Genomic DNA, 6,524 nt, shown 5'->3' with positions numbered 1-6,524 from the left:
ACTGGAGGTGATTCGGTATTACTGAAATATCTGTTGTGAGTTTATGGAAGGGAGATGGATGGGAAATAGAAGGTGAGGCCAGTTAAGGGGCTTAGAAGTTAGCGTATGAACAATGGGGATTCATTAAAGGGATTTAACCAAGGAGGTCACGAGGTGGCCGCTGAAGGATGAACTGATGAGGAGAGATGAGGGCTGACAGGGCCCGCGCTGGGGCTCTGGTGGACATAGAACTGTCTGTACATGAAACTGACCGGAAGGAGGTGAGAGGAGAGTCACAATGACCATGTTGGGGGCAGAGCTGCCCTACAGCCCAGATTATTAAAATCAATATAGAGTGGGTGTAGGAGCAGATACTGGGTTCATTTTAGACATACTGAGTTTAGAAAACTGTGCACCCTTTTGACAGAAAGGTCCAGAAAGCTACCAGCCATTCTGGGGGCTCAGAGAAGAGGCCAAGGATGGGGGGATCCTCAGATTTACTCACACCTGTGTTTAAACAGACAAATAACCAAGTCAGCCTTTGGGTGGATGAGATCACTTAGGGAAAGGATGAAGCTCAAGGAGAAAAGAGGCCAAGACAGAGCCTTGGGGAGTCAAACATGAAAGCGACAGAGGCAGGCAATCCAAGATGGTGCTTCTCGGGTGTGCCTCAGAATCACCCGCGGCGCGTGTCACAGCACAGACCTTGGACCCCCTCACGCACAGCGGTTTTGATTCAGTAGGTCAGGGGTGGGTCTGAGAATTGCATTTCCGACGTGCTCCCATCTGGGGCTGATGCTGCTGGTCTGCAGGCCACGCTTTGGGTGGCAGTGGAACGGGCTGGGATGAGAAGGCAAGGGGGGCGATGGTTGCAGGGTAGTTAGAGGTTTCTGGGGATGTAAGGACCTTGGGCATGTTTGTAGGTTGAGGTGAAGGATGTGGCAGAGACAGGGAGAGGTTGGACATCCTGGAGAGCAAGGGGATGATTAAGGAAGGAAATTCACGGATGAGAAAAGAGGAAGGGTCCAAAGAAGATGGAGGCACCAGCCATGATGGTCCCAGTAAAAATGTCTATGGGCCATGGTGTCCCCTTTAAAAACCAAAGCCCCCTTGGGTAAGATGATTTTCTTGTAGCTTCCCCCTTTTCTATTTTTTTTTTTTGTTTTTAATCTCCCACCTCTTCCAGCTGCTGTTTACTGTCACCTTTCTGACTCTCCCACTGTGCCTAGGAGGCTTTGTCTCTCTGCCAGTATTCTCTCAGTGCTGTCACTTTCGTGTACAGAGCCATAAAGAGATGACTTGCTACAGATGAATGATCAGTAATGAATAGACTTTCAGCAACACAAGGCGTTTCAAGGGTAAGGGAACATTTCAAAAGCTGTTGGATTATTATTGCTAAAATTGTGTTTCTACCGCCTTCTTGCTAGAACTGTCAAGCTGTTTGACAGCTCCCCTGGGATGTCAGTCTCTGGTATCGCAACCCTAGCGAAGCATAAAGACACAGCTCTCTCCCCTCTGCTAACCAAAGCCTGCTTCCTTGTAGCCTCAGAGCCTGCAGCCAATCTAGAAAAGCTTCAAAAATCACTTTGTACAATTTTAAAAAAACAACCACCACCCCGATTATAGCTGTGAGCAGCTATGGGCCCATGTGTGTTACACTGTTTGAGTTCAAGACAACAAAAATTTATTGAAGGTTCATCATAGAACAAGCACCACGAGAGGCACTGAGATCCAAAGATTAGAAGAATTGGATCTTCTGTTGGGATTCTGAGAGGGCCTTCATGTCCCTTTCTTTTCTGAGTCCTGAACCAGATGACAGAGGAAACAGACTGGGATTCAAATATCACCTTCTTTGCTGCTTAAGCTGGTCTAGAGGATGTAGCTGGGACCCAAGGACAAAACAGGAATCTCATTTCTTCCTGCGTGAACTGAACTTCCCCCCTAGACATAAGCTAAGTCACAGGAAACTGCTTTACCGCTACTGCATGAACAGAGAAGAAAGTATATGGCCTGTGGGATAGACATCTCCGAGAGAGAAACTCAGCAGGAGCACGGGCAGTGAGTGTGTAATGACCCTGTACCTAGTCTTATCAATCACAGAAGTAATTTTTTCTTCCTGGAGGGGGAATAAATAAGGGAAGTGGGCAAAGAATAGAAGGTGTCTCCTCAATACTGTAGACAGAGAAAGTTTCTATGTTCTTGACCAAAGCAAACTGGGGAGATGGGAATAGCCTGGTTTCTCCTTCATTTTCCAACCATTTGATCTCTTAACTCATGAGTTTTATAATCAGACCTCTGGCCCACTGAGGATGGGGCTGCCCTCCTGTGATACGTGTGTCAGGAGCGATAAGACAGAAATGCCAGGGGTTGTATTTGAGGCATCAAGGGCAGTCAGCTCCAGCTTTCATAAGACCTTTTCCTCCTGTAGTGGCTTTGTGTGCCCATCTGGGAACCAGTGGTGGGCTTCCCAGCTGTGCCTGCAGAAGGGTCCATACAGGGACAGAACAGGTACATTGATCATATTAACTCCAGCACTGTGCTTTGCTCTGAACCAAAGGTTCATTTTCGGTTCTAGTTCTCATCTCAAGAATGTCCAGCCATGTTTCGCTGTGAGCCCAAACTGTAGCGTCAAAGTACTCCAGTAATACCATGACAGCAACATAAAATTGCCTTGAATTAGAATACTCCTCCCATGATTAAATTCCAAAAGGCAATTTAAGTTCCTGCCTCAAGAAGCTCTCAATCTAATAGAATAAGACAAATGCTTAAACAAATAATTACAACCCAATCTGAGCATTTTAGGGTAAAAGTAAAACCACAGTGGCTTAGAGGAGGCAGCATTAATTCTATCTGAGAGAGTGGGAAAAGGTTTCACTTAACTGATAACTTTTTTTAATTTTTTTTTTTATTTTACTGTGCGTGGGCTTTTCTCTAGTTGCGGCAAGCGGGGGCGAATCTTCGTTGCAGTGCGTGGGCTTTTCATTGTGGTGGCTTCTCTTGTTGCGGAGCACGGGCTCTAGGCGCGCAGGCTTCAGTAGTTGTGGCACACGGGCTCAGTAGTTGTGGCTCGTGGGCTCTAGAGTGCAGGCTCAGTAGTTGTGGCACACGGGCTTAGTTGCTCCACGACATGTGGGATCTTCCTGGACCAGGGCTCGAACCCGTGTCCCCTGCATTGGCAGGCGGTTTCTTAACCACTGCGCCACCAGGGAAGTCCCAACTGATAACTTTTTAAAAAACTTTTTATTTTGAAAAAATTTCAAATGTACAGAGAAGTTGCAAGAATGGTACACATTAACTCAGATTCACCAGTTGTTAACATTTTGCTGTATTTGGTCTTTCTCTAGTTACACACACACACGTGTGCACACACACACTATTATTGTTGCTATTAATTTTGCTGAAACATTTTAAAGTTACAGACCTCATCATCCTTTGCCCCTAAATACCTCAGGATGTATCTCTTAAGAACAAGGACCTTCTCTTAGGTAACCACAGTGCAGTTTTCAGATTCGGGAAGTTTAATATTGCTATAATGCTATTATATAGTAAAGAGTCCATTTTCTAATTTCACCACTTGTTCCAATAATGTATTTTATAGCAAATTTTTTTCAATCTAACATCCAACTCAGGGTTACATGTTATGTTTACTTGTCATATTTCTTTAGTCTCCTTTAATCTAGAACATTTCCTCAGCCTTCCCCTTTCTTTTTTCACGATACTGACTTTTTTTTTTTTTGGCCGTACGCGGGCCTCTCAGTGCCGTGGCCTCTCCTGTCGCGGAGCACAGGCTCCAGACGCGCAGGCCAGCGGCCACAGCCCACAGGCCCAGCCGCTCCACGGCACCGGGACACGAACCCGCGTCCCCTGCATCGGCAGGCGGACTCCCAACCACTGCGCCACCAGGGAAGCCCGATATTGACATTTTTAGATTATAGGTCAGTTGTCTGGTAAAACGTTCCGCAGCATGGGTTTGTTTGATTGTTACGTCATGGTTAGATTGCATCATGCTTTCTTCTTCTTTTGAAATAATTTCAAACTTACATAAAAGTCAGAATTATATAGCTTTGTACCTTTTTTTAAGTTCCAAATGATTCTTCTCCAGATTCACCAATTTTTAACATTTTATCACATCTGCACTTGTTTTGTCATTTTCTTTTTTCCCTTTATGTGTGTTTGTATGTGTATGTAGGTGTAGACAGTAGTTTTTAAAAAAAAATCTGAACCAGTTAAGATAGGTGTCGCCCTTTAAGTAACAGCTTTTAAATTTTTTAAAATTTAAATTGTGTATATTTAAGGTGTACAACATGCTTTTGTATGCATGTACATACTGAAACGGTTATGATAGTCAAGCTAATTAACATACCGTTTCCTTGCCCCAGAATAGTTAACCTTGTATTGTGGTGAAATCTAACCTCTTAGCAAATTTCCAGTATTCAATACAGTATTACTGACTATAGTCATCATGCTGTACACTGGATCTCTAGACTTCTTCATCCTACATGACGGCAACTTTGTACCCTTTGGCCAACATCTCCTTGTTTGCCCCACCTCCACACCTCTGGAAACCACCATTTTACTCTCTGCTTGTATGTATTCGATGTCTTTAGATTTCACATCTAAGTAAGATCATGCAGTTTTTATCTTCCCACGTCTAGACTATTTCACTTCGCATAATGTCCTCTGGGTTCATCCATGTTGTCACAAATGGCAGGAGTTTCATCTTCTTAAAGGCTGAATAATATTCCATTGTGTGTATCCATCAATGGATAATTAGGTTGTTTCCATATCTTGGCTATTGTGAATAATGCTGCAGTGAACATGGGAGTGCGGGTATCTCTTTGAGGTACTAATTTCATTTCCTTTGGGTGTATACCCAGAATAGGATAGTTCTGTTCTTAGTGTTTTGAAGAACCTCCATATTGTTTTCTATACGGCTGGATGAATTTACATTCTCACTAGCAGTGCACAAAGATTCCCTTTGCTCCACATCTTTGGCAACATTTTGTTATTGCTTGTCTTTTGATGGTAGCCATCCTAACACGTGTGAGGGGACATCTCGTGGTTTTGATATGCATTTCCTTGATGATTAGTGACGTTGAGCACCTTTCTTGTACTTGTTGACTGTTTGTATGTCATCTTTGGAAAAATGTCTGTTTAGGTTTTCTCCCATTTTTTATTTGGGTAGTTTGTTTTTTGCCACTGAGTTTTAGGAGTTATTTATATATATTTTATATTAACCCTTATCAGATATACGGTTTGAAAATATTTTCTCCTAATCTGTAGGTTGCCTTTTCAACTTACTGATTGTTTCCTTTGTTATGCAGAAGCTTTTTAGCTTGTTTATTTTTGCTTTTGTTGCCCGAGTTTTCGTTGTCGTGTTAAGTGACAGCTTTTGAAAAAGTTCTTGAGGGGATGAAGAAGCTTGCCAGTTGGACAGAACAACTTGGTGTGGGAAGGGAATTACAACCAGAGGGATCAGCATGTGTGGAGATGTAAGCCAATATGTATATGATGTAGCTGGTGAAGACTCAGTATTTTAGAGTAACCAGGATGGGGGAGAAGGGACAGGAAGGCAGTTGGACTTTGTTCCATATGAAAAAAGAAACGTTGAAGATATTAAAGCAAAGAGATGATAGCATCATATTATTTTCTAGAGAATTTAACTGTAGGGCATCTTGGAAGAGAAAGGGCAGAAGAGACCAACGAGGTGGATGTTGCATTAGACCAGGTGATGATGAAGACCTGAAGGAAGGGAATGCAGGAGAATCTTTGTTGAATTCCAGCTGTATGCTGGCCATTTTGCATATGATAGCTCATTTAATTATCACAAAAACCTGAGGTCAGAGAGGTTAAGGAACTTGGCGAAGAATAGTCTTGGTAAGTTTATGGCATAGTTAATATTTGAACCCAGGCCCATGTGGCTCTAAAGGCCACTCTGGACTACCCTGGGATCATGAGGGATGGAGCAGGACTGAGAGGTGGCCATAGGATTCTGGATATCAAACTCTGATAGCCAGTTGGACACAGTGGACAAGGGAGACAGGAGGATAACAGTTGATGTTAATGATGAAAATGGGGGAATTCCCTGGCGGTCCAGTGGTTAGGACTCCATACTTCAACTGCAGGGGGCACGGGTTCCATCCCTCACTGAGGAAGTAAGACCCCATGAGCTGTGCAGCACGGCCAAAAAAAAAAAAAATGATGAAAATGGTTACTAGGAAGAAAAAGAATTGGCAAAGACAGAGAAAATGGTCATTTTGTTAATAGTCTCTATGACTTTGGTTTGGAAGGCTGGGTTTGTGCAATACCTAGGACAAGATGTCTAGTGGGCAGTTTGGCTCAAGAGCTCAGAAGAAAGGTCTAGGTTAAAAGTAGAGGGCTTCCCTGGTAGCGCAGTGGTTGAGAGTCCGCCTGCCGTTGCAGGGGGCGTGGGTTCGTGCCCTGGTCCGGGAAGATCCCACATGCCGTGGAGCGGCTGGGCCCGTGAGCCATGGCCGTTGAGCCTGTGCATTCGGAGCCTGTGCTCCGCAACGGGAGAGGCCACA

Source organism: Monodon monoceros, unplaced genomic scaffold (genome assembly GCF_005190385.1).
Source record: "Monodon monoceros isolate NGI ecotype Baffin Bay Population unplaced genomic scaffold, NGI_Narwhal_1 Super_Scaffold_5, whole genome shotgun sequence".
Classification (NCBI taxonomy): Eukaryota; Metazoa; Chordata; class Mammalia; order Artiodactyla; family Monodontidae; genus Monodon; species Monodon monoceros.
Note: the sequence above shows the minus strand (reverse complement) of the source record.